At 42.4% G+C, this 18,102-nt stretch overlaps 1 long non-coding RNA gene across 1 annotated transcript in view; it reads right to left on the bottom strand.

Annotated features, from left to right (window-relative positions):
• LOC138917850 (uncharacterized) overlaps nt 1-18,102 on the bottom strand; it is a 68,618-nt gene that overhangs the window by 8,285 nt on the left and 42,231 nt on the right. The window contains exon 2 of the long non-coding RNA XR_011426416.1: nt 1-73. This is a non-coding gene — a long non-coding RNA (uncharacterized lncRNA). The remainder of the gene's footprint in view (nt 74-18,102) is intronic.

Genomic DNA, 18,102 nt, shown 5'->3' with positions numbered 1-18,102 from the left:
ATTTGCACAAAGGATCTCAGGGAGGCCCGTGGGAGATTCCTGCAAGCCAGTCTTCTTTGTACATTCCAGTCCACTGGAAAATAAAACCCAGTTTCAAAACTGAACTGGTAGCTTTCACTTCCCCCAGATTATTCCTTGATGAACAGTTATAGCTGGTTTCATTTTTTTTTCCAACAAACAAAATTTCTTTTCAGATCTTAATAGATTTTTGTCTTGGCCTTGCATGTCAGAAAGTAAATACTATGGCCCAGAGGAAAGGACAACTATTAATTGGAATATGACAAACGTGGATTCTTCTGGACCGCATTAAGGCCCAACAAATGGTCTGCGTGGTGCTTTTTTCTATCTCTAGAAATATCTCGCTCCTCAAGAACGTCCTCTCTGGGCCTGAAATTCCATCACTGAGAGATTCATTCATTTGTGTGTAGAAGATATGCTAGTTTTCAGAACTTGCACAATATGAATACAAATACAATTGGTTGACAGTTAACACCCTAGTAAGACTCTATTAATGAAGTTTCAAGACCTAGATTAGGACAGAAAAGGGAATCCTGAGGGAGCAAGAGAAGAAAGTGGAAAAAGCGGAGTCAGACCTACACTTATTCACATCCTGTTACATGCTAGGCACTTTCTCCACTCTGTATCATATAACCTCGTGACATTCCAGTGAGTAGGTATTACTGAGCCCATTTGAAAGACGTAGAGACTGGGATTCAAAAGGCTGAGTAAATTGCTCAGGATCACACAGACTGTACTTACTTTACTTAAGCCTTGGTGATTTTTCTATGTTAATACATTCAGATCCAATTTCTAATATTTTTCTGTCAGTCAACCCATGTCTTTGCATTAGATGTTAAATATCTGTTTTTTTTCCGCAATGAATGTTAAACTAACACATGGTTATTAAACTGAAGAAGGTTTACCTATCTGCCACCTCATCAATTCATCTTGCATACTCCCAGGAACACCAGCCACAATTTAGGAAGCAGTTCCACACTAAAGACCAACAGTTCTTGAGGGCAATAAGGGGTGTGAGCATGCCCTCCCAGGCAGTACACAGACTGGCCCACAGCTAACTCGCTCCCCTTTAGTGCCTCCTACGGGAAGTAGCGGGGTGGGGGCAGCAGGCAGCTCAGTAGACACGGGAAATCAGCTGCCATGGTGTGGAATCCACGGTTATGAGTCTTCTGTTGTTTTCTTTGGAAGTTACTAGATGGCAGACGAGCTCATTTTTGAGGTTAGACTGGAACAGTGGTTCTCCAAATCAGATTCTGGCTCCAGGGCTCATCCCTAATGACGTTTCCACCGATCTGTAGTGAAACATGGTAAGGTTTCCATTGACTCCTTTTTTTCCTATAAGTATGTCCGTTTCAAAATATGTGATTGCCCTTTTATATTTTAGGAAATAGTGGGGGGAGTAAATGCAAATTTACTTTTTATTAAAACGCTTATTTGGAAAAAATGGCAAGCTGCATACATATCTCTGTGCGTATGTGAGAATATTTGTCTAGCACGCCCACACACGTGCAAAAAGAAACCAGATAAACTATGATAGAGTCATATTATGAAATTAGGTACAGCAGTCAAAAATGAATTAAACAGAGCTGCACTGATATAGAAAATCACAGAGATTAGGAAAAGAAAACCTAAAGTAGAATATGATGCTATTTAAACAAAGCATCCAAAGGATTTACTTCTATATGGACCTATGTATGTATATAAATGTGCAGAGAAAGTTCTGGAAGGAGGCATAGCAAACAGATAAGAGTGGTTCCCACTTTGGAAGATACTAAGGTTAGATGGATGTCACCAGAGACTTTTGCTTTATCAATATAGTTTGACATTTTTAAATAAGAAGAATATGTTTAGCCACTACTTATGGAATTTGAAAATAAATTAAAAGTTTTAAAGTTCCAAACCTTATGTCAGTCCCCTTTTATTATTATTACATTTATCATACTTGTTATTATTATCATTTATAATTAATTTTACCAGGCTATGAAAATCTGGGCACACTGGGCTAGATTAGAGTCAAGGCAAAGATTCTATGAGCATGATAAAGTGCACAAAAAGGTCATCTTTAATAATTATCGTCATAATAATCATGCACTCACTCTAAAAGGATAGTGTAAAAACTAGTTTAATATTTTAAGTGCAATACCATGACTTTCATTTACGTCATTTAAATGAATGAAATATTAATTCTTTGAAACTCAGTGTTGTAATATTTCATGTATAATAAAATCTTGCAAACTTGTTTGTTACCACCGTGCGTCTAAGGTTCACCAAAACACCTATGATTATTATCCACATATTGCATTTGAGGATACCACATTTTGCATTAGGTACGAATTTGAAAAGGATGCCTCTGTTGCTCTGTAGCAGTAGCACATGCATTCAAGTTTGCAGGAACGCACACTAGGAATCTGGCATATACTTCATTTGACTTTTTCCCTCACCATCCACTCAGTCCCTCAGACATCTAAAGCCAACCCTCGCCCTCAGCTCTGCCACAGCCGGAAAAAGATCCAAGTTCAGTTTTCAAGCATTTGTCTCTTACATCATCGTCAGCCCCGTCCACTAGACTTGGAATCAACATCAAGGTAAGCCTTGGGGAGAGATCAGATTTGTAGAACTGGAAACTTAAGGCCAGTATGACGACGGTTCCTTGGACATTCAATCCAAAAGCCCCGGGTTGTGGGGGAGGTAGGGGTGTGCTGGCGGATCAGTGCCAGAGACCAGCCTGTCTCTGGAGCTGTTCCAGGCTCTGATGCAACCAACAGCCATGGACTCTGGTAAAGGACAAACGTCTCTGAAGCTCAGCGTGCATCAGTCACTGCCTGTTACCAGACCAGGACCAGGGTCCTGAATTCTTACACAGATGGGACAATTGTTTCCTTTTCTTACAGCCTTTGGATTGCAGATGATGGGGGCATCCTTTTGTTCCCTTGAACCTCAAACTCAGAGCTCCCAGAACTCTGTTATATTACCTCCAAGAAATCAATCAAATTTTCACCCTTTCCCTTCTCTTTATTATCAAGTGTAAAACAGATGTTAGCTAGGTCTCTGATCCCATAGAGTCTACAGAAGACCAGCTCAGATCTCCCTTCCAAACTCCGCAAAGTCCAAAGCCCTCACTAAAAATTCTGTAAATTAGATATGAAGAAGGACCCAGACGGTGGATTCATTTCTGATCCCGCTCTATATTTGAAACCTGGTCTCACCGTCTCACAGCTCTGTGATTTCAGTAAGTTATTTAACCTCTCTGTGCCTCGATTTTCTCTTTTGTGTTGGAGATATGACAATATTATCTCATAAAGCGATTATAAGGATTAAATGAGGAAATTCCTCTGGAGGATTTAGTACAAAACCAAACACAACAATTACTCTGTCAATGTTAGCTATTATTGGTGTCATGAGAGGTCCTTGATGACAAAATAGCTGCAATAAAGTGGTGTCATCAAAATATTCCTCTTGGTTCCCAAACTTCTGACCAGAAAAGAGAAAAAGCCTTAGACTTAATGGTTTGAGCCCTATGGGTGGAATTTCTAGCATCAATCAGTTGGTGGGGAGCCTGGGCGGGTAACCTTTTAAAGCATCTCCGGTTTCATCTCAGCCTTTTCTGACCCCCATAAGGCTAGACTCCAATATTTGGTGACAGGTACTACAAGTCCTTCCTTTAAGAATCATCAGCTGAATATCCAGTGACTACCCCTTAGGATTCCCTCTAGTCCTGGGTGACCATATCTCCTGATGCTCATCTCAGACCCAACATTGCTCCATGTTCACCCACTCTGAATCGTGGTTATGAATCTGCTGCAGGACTTTCACAGGAGATGTTATGAGTCATGTCATGGCCTGGGATATTCCAAGTTAGGTCGTATTTTTATCCTAGGCATCCAAGTACCGTGTAAGTAGGCTGGGGGCTAATATTACTAACGCAAAATGTCTAACAACAGTAATTGCAAATGATCTTTCATTTTCTAAGTTCTGACCTCCAGTTAACAACCAAACTCCTGCTAACTGTGCTAATATTTCCCTCTGTAGTGGTCAAAGTTTCAATTGCATCAGATCAATACTTTCCTACATTAATGTCTTCCTGTACATTTTGCATCTTAAACCATCACACTATGGAGAGGAAGCCACTTAAATATTTGATAAGGGAATAAGCAGTCTCAAGGTAAATTTCAAATTGCATCCCCAAAACCTGGTAGGTATTCTCAGGGCCCTTTATTAACTAAATATAATAACCGATAGTAATACTACTAGTACCCAAATGTCAGTGGAGGTAACTAAATATAATAACCGATAGTAATACTACTAGTACCCAAATGTCAGTGGAGGGTACTTTGCATTGAGACTATAACACGTCTCAATTGCATTACTCAACTGCAGCTTGTTTAAAATAGAAACAAAAACTGGAAAAAGGAGAAAAGGGTGAGAGGATGTGGACTTGTTTTTGGATTCCAGAAGTATAAAAACAACAAAATCATAAAGACAAATTTATTCTTCAGCCATTAAATATTTTTGGTATATGATCATCTATGCTAGGAAAATGCTAAAAGGATAATGATCTGAATAAATTGACTTCTTGGATCTCAAACCAACAGGCCTTGCATTTTGACAATTACAGGTTTAGCTCACTGTCAATGCAAAGGAAAGAAGAGAAAAGAAAAGGCCCCATGGTTCATCAGGAGCATCGTAACCAGAACCATTCTTGGTTCCCTCTTCTGCATCCTGGAGCATCTCTCGGCCATGAGGTTAGTAGCCAAGAAGCAGCTGCTTGGAGGGGAGTTTGAGAGCTCGGACCAGTGAATGAAGATGCCCACACCAGGTGCTTTGTGCTAGGACAGAGGCAGATGGAAAGAAAAGGGGAGTGATGTGGGAAGGAGTCACAATGCAGCATAGAAGTTCAAGGAGTTCAAAAATTCTAAATTTAAACCAGGGGTTTCAGGTCTTTATGAAATCACAAAGATTGAACTTTGAACTTATCAGTTTTCCTAACTTATAAAGATTTAGACATGCGGTGTGTGGGCCTCTAGTGGTACTCTTGCCTCACACCCCACATGACGTAGGGGCAGCCCTCAGCTTGATCTGGCACTTTACAACTTAGAAGCTCTTTCATACATGATGTCATCAAATCCTCCCAATCACCCCAATTCACAGAAAAAAGCAAACAACCGTGTCCCCAGAGGGTTTGATGACATATCCAGAATCACACAGGCAACCAGCAGTGTTGGTTTACCTCTTCCAGGCAGGAGGAACTCCGGATCTGGGTTAGTAAATCAAAATCACAGTGAGGTCATCGCCGTGGGGGATGGAGCTTTGGCCTCTCATGTAAGTGGTGCAGCACAAAAGTCTGGGAGGAGTCCCCTGCTTTTGAGATGCTTTGGTTGTGGGCAGAGAAGAATTAGGGGGGCACGCAGAGGGGGAACCATGGAGGGCTGCACAGGTGGAAGGCCCAGACCCAAGAATTCCTATGACTTAAAGAAAGTCAAACTCTAAATATCAGATCCATCACTTAACATCATTGTCCTTGATTTACTTATCTTTTGTCACTTAAGTAAGTGACCTAACAACTTCTTAGTTGTTTGTGTTTGATATTTATATATTAGGTTTAAAATCATCCCAGAGGCCACATACTAGGTTGAGTCTCAACATAGCCTCTCACCTTCTCTTTGCCTGGAAGAGTACAAAAGGTACAGGTCACTCTACAAGGCCCCAAACAAGAGTCCAGTCACACCTTGAGGCAATGCCACCTTACTCATTAGCACGACTGTTGGAGCACCTGTAGATTTGAGGCCATCAAAAGGAATTAGAGAAGAGAGATTGATGCTCTTATGGGTCCAATGAGTTTAGAGAGCTTAGAGAATGAAATTTATAACAAATATGGCTTACAAGGTATAAGAAGGAATCATATTGCTATTTAAAATAAATCAATCAACCCTTTAGAGATAAAAGTTTTTCTTTAGAAACTTTGGAACAAAAATCGACCTTGCTGAGCCAAGAAATGTCATAGACTTTAAAAGATTTCCCAAGATCAATGATATATTTTTAAATCACTTTCCTTAAGCAAATCAGTCTTACCTTATAAGAAGGAAACCTATGGAAGTCATTCCAAAAAGTGCCATTGTGGTTCAAGGATGAGATCATAGTGGAGAATCAAGTGCTCATTTTCATCAAATTAAAGTCTGAGTGTCCAGAGAGCAAGCATCTAAACTGGACACACGTGATGTCATTTCCAGGTCCCACAATATCTCACCTATGTGCTCGTTTAGTGTTAAAATCGACTTCTAAGTATCAAACACTTGAGACAAGATGCTCTTTGTGCTTTACAGTTGGTTGAAGTTGCTTAATCTAAGAGACCTGAGCAAGTTTTTTTCCTTCAGTCTTGTTTTCACCTTTCTTCATTATCTTAAATAGCTACCTTCACCTGTTACTTTTCTTTCCTCCTCTCCTCTGTCCTCTTACTCCTCTGCCTTGCATTTCATCTTCTTCACTTTTGTTCTCTTTGTTTGTCCAAGGCACTGTTTGCCCTCTCTCTGATTGACCTTTCTAGCTCCCCATGGAATTACCAAACTCTTGCTACCCCCGCCCCTGTTCTTCCCCATCTGGGGTTCAGTGCAAAAAGCTGACCTGCAGCCTATATTTGAAGATTTCTCTAGTCAAGATTACCTTTCCCTGGTACCTCCATTTTATAATTGGAAAATTCCAACCCAGAGTGACTTCTTTAAGGCCATGGCTGACAAAACTCAAGCCCTAGAATGTTATACTGGTGACCACCTTACATGAGTCGAAAGCTCTTTCTATGAACTCCAAGAGCATTTATCATTTTCATCAGTCTTGCGACAAAATGGCTCCCATAGTTGGTTTTAATAAGGATCTCAAGGGTGCCTGGTCTTTGTATCCATTCTTGGAATTCAGAGGTGCCCAGCAGGTTTTACTGGCTCCTTGACTGTGTGAAAGACCCCAAGCTGTTAGGAAGAAATGATGCTGAGTACTTCGAGTACTTTCCTAGATGCTAAGATTAAGAGTCTCAAACTAGCACAGGGATTTTAAAACTATGGCAAAGTCTTGGTAAAAAAAGAAATGATCGTTGGAGAAAAGCAGTTTTCCCAAATGCATGGCCAAGTTGAAGATTGTATGTCCCATCCTGTGACACAAACAGAGAGTTGGGGAGGAATACCAGGTGACAGAGGACCAGTGGCCCAGACTCAGGGGGAAATATGACAAAGAAAAGGTAAATTAGGCACACATCGAACACCCCAAAACTGCTATATTAGATAATAGTAGCAAACACTTCCTAGTAGCCTACTATGTGCCACCCTAAATGCATGTCATCTCATTTGGTCTTCAAAATGAGGTGGGTACTCATTTATTAGCCCCAATTTTCCCAGCATGGAAATTGAGTCTTAATTATTAATTTGCACAAAGTCATAGTTAGGAGGTTGTGGAAGTTGAATTTGAACCCATGCATTCTGACTCCAAAGTCTAAGCTGGAAATCACTAACATTACTGTCTAAGGATGGTTGAAACAGGTGTCACATGTAGAACCTTCTCCTTGGTGCAGGGGCGAACTAACAGCTCTCAGTGGAGCAGCTGGAGCCCAGGCAGGCTGGAATCCTCAGCCTCCACAGGGATTGGCTGTAGCAAAACTGAGAGTGGATGGAGAGCCAGAGCAGAGCCCGCAGCAGCGGTGGTGTGGGGTGTCTGGGGGAGCTATAATGGTGGTGTTCCCAGCAGCAGCTGAATTACCTGGGGTAAGAGAGGCTACACATGGCCCTACACAAGAGGACTGCAGGGACCAGCTGCCTTAGGGTGGCCGACGGCTTGTTTGGGAGCCTTAATAACCAAATAGATGGGGACAGGACTCAAATGTTTTTATTCCTCATCTCTGAATGTTCAGTTTATGTATGTTGTCTTCCCAGCATCACTGTAATCTCAGGGAGGGCAGGAGTGAGCTTTCCATTTCTTTAGCCCCACATAACGAAGACACCCAACACCAATTTATTTACTTAGAGACTATGCATTCACCCACGTTTTGGGAAGAACTCAATCCCATACACTGATTATTTCAGCCTGCTAGGAACTAGTGCTTCAGAACAAAAGTAGTCAATTCTTTGAAAAAACTCCTTCAAAGTGTTACTCCAGGAGTGTGCACACATGTATCTGAGGAAGGAGAGAAATGTGGCATTTATTGTGCATCTTCTATGAGCCAGGTACCATGCCAGACACACTACAAATGTTAGCTCATTGAATCCTTCACTGGGTGGATAACGTAGGGAAAATTAATATGCATTTTGTACAGATGCAAAAACTTAGCAGCTTGAACTCACACAGTTAATGAATCATGAAAGCCCAGGTCACTCTGGCTCCAAAACCCATCCTTTCCACCTTTTCACTGAAAGACTTGTCAAGTAGAGAATTGGGTTTTTGTAAGATAAGATTTTCCTGCTCCCCTAAGTCCCTGGGGCCACTGGCTTTGGGCCTCCACGAGTGTCTTTCTAAGCTCTAGGTTTCCTACGCTGCTCCTGAGGCTGCTGTCAATGGGACGGACAAACAAATCCTAGGCAACACGACACTGATACAAACACGCACATGGTGGATGAACTGAGCACCCATGGCTCTGGCCCCTCCTTCCATATCAGAACAATGAGCACTCTCAGAGTATGTTTGAACAAGTACTGTCCTACCCAGCAACTGGGTTTTCAAGACAGCTTCAACAGCTCCTTCCCCTTTACATACAGTGTGTCTGATGACTCTCCACACAGCTCCTTCCCTCCTGTGTTCCTCCAAAAGTGCTCAGAGACCTCTTCTGAGCATGGCCCCGTGTCATGCTCCAGGATATCCTCACCATTCACAGAGGAGGAGAATGGAGCTTTCTGTCCATAAAATTACCTCACAGCAATAGAGCTTTCTCTGGAGCCTCTCAGCCTTGACCCCAAGTGCTACAGTAAAAGAAAAAGAAAGCTGGGGCAATAAATAAACCAAGAAGAAAAGAGAGCTCTCTTCCCCAAGTTCAGGAAAACTCTGAGGAAACATTAAACCAAGCTCACTCGGTCTGTTTCTAACATCTTCACCAAAAAACTGCAGTCAGTGAGCCTAACGGAGCTGGCGTTCTACAGCCAGTTGTGTGTGAAGACAGTGACACTCCACTCACAGAGCCCAAGGTGAGATGCTGCCAAATACGCTCTCTTGTGTGCGAAAAGTGAGAGGAGGAAAGGCTGCAGTGGGAAAGAGCCGCAGGAGGTCACCCAAGTCAGCGCTCTGCTTCCAAGAAGCCAAGGCCACACTCCCTCTTTCCCTCCTCGTCCCCTTCAGCAGCAGGAACCCCATGACTCTCAGCAATGACCTGTTTGGAGACCCAACAGCCTCACCAGCCACTTGAGTGTAAAGGGACAACAATCGTTAGCACGTGAGTGTTCCTCGCCTTTCTCTCCGCCGTGCTCCCCAGGGGGACCAGGAGCAATCTGGCTTTCCAGTGTTGGCCCCCTTCAGCCCTCTAAGGTCAGTCCGGTTTTCTGAAGGGACACTCTTGGGCTTCAGATAGAGATGTGGGTAAAAATGAGCAGGAGAAAATGACCAGAGAAGTGTGGGAGGCTGGAGGGACTTGTCGGAGTGCTTCAGAAAGCGGTTGTAGCCTGCGGGAGCCACGGATAGAAGAAGAAAAAGGGAGACTGTGAGACTTGTCAGAGCCCCTGTTTCCCGTTCACACAGGGCATTTGAGAAGTGCAAGGAGAGGGCTTGATTTATTTTGAAATTACTCCTGATTGCATGGACTGTGTTCTTTCAGCCGTAACACTTCTCCAAGACCAAACCTCATGGGGCGTGACTTCATAAGCATGACGCTGGTGTTTCCAAAACTGGGTCTTGTGAGGCTGGGGGGGAGCGTGACGAGGGAGTGGGGGTGGAGGGGCCGAGAGCAAGGACTGAGCTGTACAGAGTGAGAAAGTTCCCGTGCCTCAGTCATCACCAAAACCACCAGATAGCTGTGGCTTTTCAGTGATTTCAAGGCCCAACGCGTTTTCATTTCTTTTTCTTTGAGGAGTGATGAAGAGGTTGTGGGACTCTTTGAGGCAGGGGGTAAAGAGAAAAGAATTAGAGGACAAAGAAAAGGTGTGCTGAATTGAAGCAATTCTAATAAAATGTCTACTTGTTTTTACTTAGAATCTCTGCTTCTAGAACTGAGAGGGGCTTCAGAAAGCAGTGGGGCCAGCCCCGTGACTTTGCATATTGTAATTACCATGTAACAAACACGCTGGTGATACAGGTCACACAGCTGCTGATGCTATGTGAAAACCAAGCCTGGGCCCTGCTGTTGAGGGCCCTCTCACTGCCACTCCTCTGATGCAGGGGTCCTTGACCCTGGCTGCCATCGGAATTCCCTGGGGAGCTTTACACAATACTGATGGGGTGCGGGTCTCACCCTCAGAAATCCTGCAGTCTGGGGTGCAGCCTGGCCATCAGGACTGGAGAAAGTTGCCAGGAGATTCGAAGGCCAGGCAGGAGAATGGAACATTGAAGCCCATACCTGAGTGCTTTCTATGGGGAAGGCGATGAACTGAATGTTTGCGTCCCCCTCAAATTCATATGTTGAAACGCAACCCCCGCCAAGGTGATAGTATCAGGAAATGGGGCCTTTGGAGGGTGATTAGGATTAAAGGAGGTCATGAGGGTGGAGCCCTCATGAATGGGATTAGTGCTCTTATAAGGAGAGTCAAGAGAGATCTTGCTTCCTCTCTCATTCTGCCGTATCAGGCTACAGTGAGAAGTCAGCTAGGTGCAACCCAGAAGACAGTTCTTACCAGCACTCTACCATGTTGGCCCCCAAATCTTGGACCTCCAGCTTCCAAGACTGTGAGAAATAAACTTCTGTTGTTTAAGCCACCCAGTCTAAGCTATTCTGTTAGAGCAGCCCAAACGGACTAAGACTAAGGGAACAACTGGGAAGTAGTGTCCCCTCATTAATAGCACCCACTGCTCAAAGGCATTGATAAGAGAAACAGCAGGAGGCAGTGGAAGGAGCCTCTGAGGGAAGAGCCAGCAGAGCTCTGCTTTGGCTCAGACTGATTCACTGTGTGACCTGGAGGAAGTGACAACTACACCTGGCCACAACTCACTCCTCTATCAAATGAGGGGGTTGAAATGGAAGACCTCTACTGTCCCGTCCAGCCTGCACATTCTATAACTCTGAGTAAACTTTCTCTGCTCCAGGCTCCAATTTCTTAAAGCTTTAGATTTCAATGGCTTCATTTTTTCCCTTTAATCACAGTTTCCCCTCTTCTCAGTTCCCATTCCATTTTCTTCACCTCATTGACTAGGGCGCCGCATATGCAAAAGCCAACAATCCCCAGCTTGACAAGGCTGCGGACAGAAATAAAGTCACATTAATAGTTAAACCCACCTCTCACTGGCAAAAGCCCTGTATGCTCAAACAGGAAGTCTATTCCTTGCGACCCCCCCTAACAAATTTTGTTTCTGGGATCCCCACTTCCCCACTCACCAACCCGGGAGCATCACTGTCACCGCAGGTGTCTGCTCTGTGCGCTTCCCACTGCGCAGCCTCCCTCAGCCCCAGGAAGCTTCGCAGTTTCCACCATGGCCCACACTAACCGTGAAAACAGTCATGTCTAGGCAGAGGTGCTGCCTGCCGAAGCTGTCAGTCCTCAAGGGGCAAGCGTGCAGCAGGGTTCCATGCAGAAGTGGAGAGAATGCCTCTCTCCTCTGCTCTGCTACTCAGGTCTCCCAGGCAGCGCTCCTTGTGCCCACAGGATCACTAAGTCTGCCCGAAAGGAACTCCTCCATCTTCCAGCCTCGCTCCCTCCTCGCTGGAGACCAAAACCAATCCAGGGTGAGTGGGGTGGGGGTGGGAGAGAAGCAGAGATCTCCTCTCTTCTCTCCTTGTTCGATATACATATATACATACACACACATATCTATACACTCTATATATCTGTACACACATTAGTATATATATATATATGTGAGTGTTCATAGATGTAGAGTGTATCCATAGTGTGTACATATATATATATAAACATATTTATTGGGGAAGCAGGGGCTCTGGCCTGCCGGTTCTGCAAGAAGCCACTTCAAACTCCCCAACCCATCTGCTTTGGCCAGCCTTCCCTGCTTTATGTGTCAAGATCTCTCCCTCCACTCTTTCTAGAGAAAGTAAATCCCTCATAATTTCAAAGCATAGCCATCACTTATCAAGAGTCCTTTAAAAGACTTTTTTCTAAAATCCAATAATTCTACCCCAAGGAAATACAAATGCAGACAAAGACATTCACCATGATGTGAAAAACGGAAAAACCTTAATTCCAATAAGAATATCCATATATGGAATGTTATGACGCTCTTTAACATTTTTAGGCCTTTTTAAAATAGTATGTAATGAAGTGAGAAAATGTTTACAAAATAATGTATAGTAAATATTTCGGGTATATAGTAGTGTGCCAATTTAATCATTCCAAACAAAATCATAGAAAAAAGACTCAAAAGAATTATGTCAACATGCAAATAATGGTTATTTCCAGGTAGTAAATTAAAGGATATTCTCATTTGTTTCTTTACTCTCTTCAAAATCTCTAAAATAAACATCAATCATTTTATAATCAGCAAATAAGACCGAATATATTAATATTTTTTTAAATATGACCATCTCAGAGCTGGTGTCATTTGTCCCTAACAGAACAAATTTGTGCTAAGAAAAGTGAAAGCATTTCTGCCTGGCTCCAGGGTGGCGGAAATCACACTGCGGGCTCTCTCCATCCCCATAGCAGCCAACATTTGTTGATCACGTACCGGTCAATGCAGCTCAGGACTGCAGTCCATGCCTTGCTTACATTCACCTGTTTGGTCCTCTCTGCATTATAATGACTCATCAACAGATGAAGAAACCATGGTTTAGAGACACAGAATCGTCTGGGTCATCAGCTGCAGTGGCAGGGCCAGAGGTTCATATCCCGACTCCATGGTACACTAGGCTGTTGGCCACCTCAGTATTTTCCCCAAGAGAAAACGGTTTGATTTTAATAAAATCAAACGGTGCCTCAAAGGTAAAGCCAATCAGGAAAGAGTAGGCAGAGAGCGAATAGTGACCAGAGAAAGCCTGTCTCATAAGAAGAAAGAAAGGGGCCATTTTCCTCTGTGCCTGCTTCTGGTTCCACGGAACAGGTGTCCCCAAGGCTCCTGGCCTGAGCTGCTGACTCCATTAGTTGACCCTTAAGGGATGCTCCGTCTCCTGCTCCCACTACTCAAATAAGGGAGTGAGACAATTACCTCTAGTCCCAAATTAGTGGTAAAAGCTAAAATTGGGAGTTCCTCTCCTTGAATCCTAAAATCAAAACTACAAACCGAATCTCTCAGCGCAGAATGAGAACAAAAAGAGTCCCAACGCCATTGCCAGCTGGAAGCAGCCCTGCAGCCCCACAGCCCCAGGAGCACCATTTCCCCACCATGTTCTCCTCCAATCAAGATGTCCCAGGATTCCCCACAGTTTGAACTGACAGAAGCACAATACTCTCCTTTCCAGACGTCTTGGGTTAATTTCCTTATTTTTGCTGGCCCACATTTTGAAGTCTTTCCAGACTGATGGACTAAAGTGGAAATTACAATTCCATTGGCTCTGTCCAAAACAGATGCCACATAATCACAATCATATTAATAAAGCTGGCAAGAGTGATTATGAAGAATTTAGGGGAGCGTGGGGGGCGGGGGGAGGGGGGAGAAAGAAACTAACAACTTCCAGAGTGTGTCTCAACCAATTGAACGCTCCTGCTTAGAAACAAGTTTTCCTGAGAAATTTGATGTTGGCTTTTCTCTATCTGAACGCCGAGTAATTCCTTTTCTTTTGTTTAATATTTTTTACAGTTTGGATGAAGGAAGAGAAAAAGGGGAATATTTGTTCGAATCTTTTTGGACTTCACAACACCCGAGGTCTTATTTATGCGTGGGTTTCCAGCTGTGCATGACATAAGTTGTTGAAAACTGGCACATCTTTCCATCAGCAAGCACAGCACAACCACAAGTTTGGCAAGCAGTTCATGCTGCCAGATGCCTTCTCTGTTTCTTAAACTATGTATTCAAGTCACTCCACTTTTTCCTTGCTGGAAATACTTTCAAAGAAGAACACAATGTTTTGGGTTGCCTGGCCAACATTTAGCTGTACTTTTGCATCTTTGCCAAACTTCCTGTTTTTAGCAAAACAATTTATTATCTTGCTGGTTCTTTAGACTCAAAAGGATTTCAGGCACAAATAACTACTTGGTTTCCATGTCTTTTCAGAGAAGAAACTCATTTGCTTTCCCATAATTATCCCGTAGATGCAAGAACAGAAACATATTTAACCTTTGGGAGTGCTACTGAGGTGTAGAAAAGGTTTTAATTATTCAAAACCTCTACAGTCTGAACTTTAAAGAACTGACAATTATTTTTTGTGTGCAAGGAAAATAATTATTTTCAGGTGGTTTGGCAAGATCACAGATTTGCCGCACGTGGTATTGTAGAAGCAAGTTTGGAGTGAGTTTGATTTGGAGGCCAAGGTTAGACTAAAGAGATTTAATTAATCAGCAGCAATCAAAGAAAGCATTCGCCCAGACACTTTTATGAATAGTTCATCTCTGATTACTAAGCCACACAGCCACTCTTTGACTTCATCAGAAAACAAAACAAAACCAAACGAAAACTAAACAGTGAGAGCCTTTCCCATCTCCACCTAGCAGCCACCCGGCCTGACTATCAACCAATAAATAGACTGAGAAGAAACAATCTCCCAACTTGATTAGACTGAGGTGGCCACGTATACGCAGTGCCAATTTTCTTCTACAAAATTATACTACCTACAAATAGAACGTATTTTGAGTAACACCATGCACAGACACACATAGCCATTTAGATAGTCTTCTATAGTACAGATGTGCTGTACTGTAGCACAGCAATATTGATAACGGTGCGGTTAATTCTTCAGAGAAATGCATTTCTAAGGTAGAATGTATTTCAACTTAAGTTTCAACCACAATTTCTCCAGGACTTTCAAAAATTACTTCATACTACCTGCAAAGACCCAGGAACTGATAATGTTGATTTCCTGTGTGTTCATGCTTCAAAGACCTTAGAATTCTTTGATGGTGACTTAGCAACCACTATAAAAATAATGTCTCCTTAAAACAGAGTCAAAGAGTAAGACACTTTAGAGGAAATGGTTAATATTAATGAGAGGGTACAGTGGAGTCTGACAATAGCCCAGCATCAGCACTTTGGGAGGAATGCTTCTAACTTAGGCAAGAGAGGGCCAACTTCTGTCTTTCCATTTGTGAACTCTTCCCTTGGATTAAAGCAGAGAAAAAGACACTAGCTATTAGATAGATGGATGGAGAGAGAGGGTGTGTGTGTGTTGTCTGTTGTGTGTCTTTTTCTTTTCTTTTTTCCTTTTTTTAAGATTGATGCTTTGATTCTCTTCAGCTAAGACTGGGCCAAGAAAAGAAAAAAGTCCAAGTAACAATTCAGCTGGCTAGAGCACATACATTGAGGAGAGAGTTAAAAGGGGAGGTTTCCATAATGAATTATCACTCAATTCAAGCCGTCTCAGATGTTGTAGCAAAGTATATGGCTCCAGAAGGTGGCTCAAGATTTCTTGCAAACTCTTCTAAAAGGTGAGAAAGTGCCTTTATTATTAACCTTAGGGCATGTAGCTTTAAAGAGTTATTTTTAACATTTAAACATAAACAATATCAGTGCTAAATATAGGATCAAAGAAATATTTTTTCCATGTGGAGTTGCCAAAGCACAGAAGCATGGCTGCAAAGTACAAGTTTCCTTTGAAGGGGATGTTGCTATCGATATTGCTTACTCAGCAGTCTAGTAACGTCAAAATAAAGCACACATATAGATATATATTCATTATATCCTGCCTGGTATGAAAAAGGTTTTACTCCTCTGGTCTTTAAAAATAAAACCCAACATCCCAAACCAAAGCCTTAAGGGCTCCTTCACTAGCCTTTTTCAAAATGAACACATTTAATGTAATGTTTGAAGCCTGTGGTATCAGAATTTATTTCTACAAAGTTAACTCTATTTAATATCCTTGGCTCTAAGCTTAATTTGCTAAATAGTGCTGTTTTTGAAATTTATTGCAAAATTATTGTTCTCCAGGGAAATAATTACCATTCCTCTTACTTCTATGGTATTGCTTTCCTCTGCATGTGAATTTAAGTAAAAAGATTTTAAAAGCAACTCTGTGTTTTGAGTAAGTATCAATCAAGACAGTGTGACTCTGATATTATATTTGAATTTAAGAGAATATATTCTGTTCACTTGAATATCCAGTCTTTTTGAATGAGAACAATAGGATATTAAGAATTAGAAAAGAAGCCTAAGAAATGATTGCATGTATCTATTTATGCACGGCCGTGTTGCAAAAAGAATTCTAGGCAATCTAGGAGCATATATAAAATATAGTTACATAATGTCAATTAGAAGAAGGCATAAAGCAAAAAAGAAAACACCAGGATAAAGACATAAATGGAAGCAGGAATGGATCTAACAGAAGCTCACAGTTATCTATAAATGAAGCACAAATTTGAGTCTTGGGTTTAGTAGTTTTAAGGTGAAAGCGAAAACCTGCACAAGATTATATGCTCATGAATGACAGAGGTTTTCAGAACTTCATGCAAGTTGAAAACATTTTATAAATTACTGATTTGTGAGCCAGATACTTTCTAGTCTCCTCCATTGAATGCTGTGGTGATCATTGGGGAGGCAAAGGTTGACCGCGCTGCATCTACGTTTGAATATTTTGGGAATGCATCCTGATTCCCTTTTGGGGAATTGCCTTCTCCCTATTTTGAAGGGTGCTCTGTCTCTACCCCTCCCAAGTTCGCAGCAATACTAAACCTTAAGCAGACTGTGCCATGGCAGGAGGGGGAAATGGCTCTGACTGCTTCCCTCCCAGCGGTTGTGTGCTACCAACAAAGTGACTGGTTTGCACTAGTGCCCTGTTTCCAGTTCTTCTCAGAGCCTCGTTCTCCCGCTTTCTCATCAGTTCTTTAAGCCATCCAAGAATCATCCAGTAAATTTCTTTTCTGCTCAAGTTAAGTTCAGTGGCCTGCAACTACAGAACACTAAATGAAATACAGATAGGCCAGGCAACTCAAATGCAGATGGGTTAAATGACACGGCTGGGCCCCATTGGGAATTTTTGGTAAAGTTAAGTGTGGAACCCTGAGAATCTAATGCCCAGTTTATGGCCATTGTCATTCTACTCAGTGCAAACTATCTAAAGTGGAAATAGTCATTGGTGAAGAACATTTCTGTCTACAGCAAGAATATCTGCCAAAGAGTATGTATTTTCCCTCTTCATCAAAGCTCTTAGTAGTTCTCTTTCCTCTGCAGGGCATGGATGTATTTAAGAAAAGATTTTGGAGCACTGTACCGCCAGACACCCACTTTCAGTATCAGACCTAAACATTGTTATTAATGTCATGACACCTTCTGTTTGCCCTGATAGGTAATGCCTAACTTCAACATTATTAAAACCCAACACGTGAGTGAATAATGCTTTATATTTTATAAAGAGTTTAGTGTTTCTGATGAGAATTATTTCCCCCTTTAAGAGTTCTGGGCTGAAAAGCTAATGGAATAAGAACTATTGAGTATCCAGAGCAGTGGGGAGGGCCCATGAAGCCACAGGGCATGTGCCCAGTGGTGTCCTGGTAAATGTTTCACAACAGACTCTCCAAAAGAGAAAGAAGAAAAACAAAGCCCTGATTCGTAGTGCTTACACATTTCGGTGGTATGAAGACTCCTACCATGGCCAAGGTCGAGCTACCAGCATGATGTCACTGCACGTGGAATTGGGAAGAGATATGCACCAAGAGCTCTCAAAGCTGGTGCAAACAGGCTCCAGTGCACCACTGGAAGGTTTTTCTAGATACTTCTCCTTCAGCTGAGCCCAAGGAAGGACCTTGAAGGACCCAACCATCTGTTACTTTTATGACATATGTTCTTCTGGAGGCTGCTGTCTGTAAATCAGTCAACTAACCAATGGGCAATAGGAGTCTCTCTCTCTTCTCCTATCTGAGAATCTTCCTCTGGAACATC

The sequence above is a fragment of the Equus caballus genome, chromosome 15, assembly GCF_041296265.1.
Source record: "Equus caballus isolate H_3958 breed thoroughbred chromosome 15, TB-T2T, whole genome shotgun sequence".
In the NCBI taxonomy this organism is placed as follows: Eukaryota; Metazoa; Chordata; class Mammalia; order Perissodactyla; family Equidae; genus Equus; species Equus caballus.
This window is presented reverse-complemented; position numbering and strand designations above follow the sequence as displayed.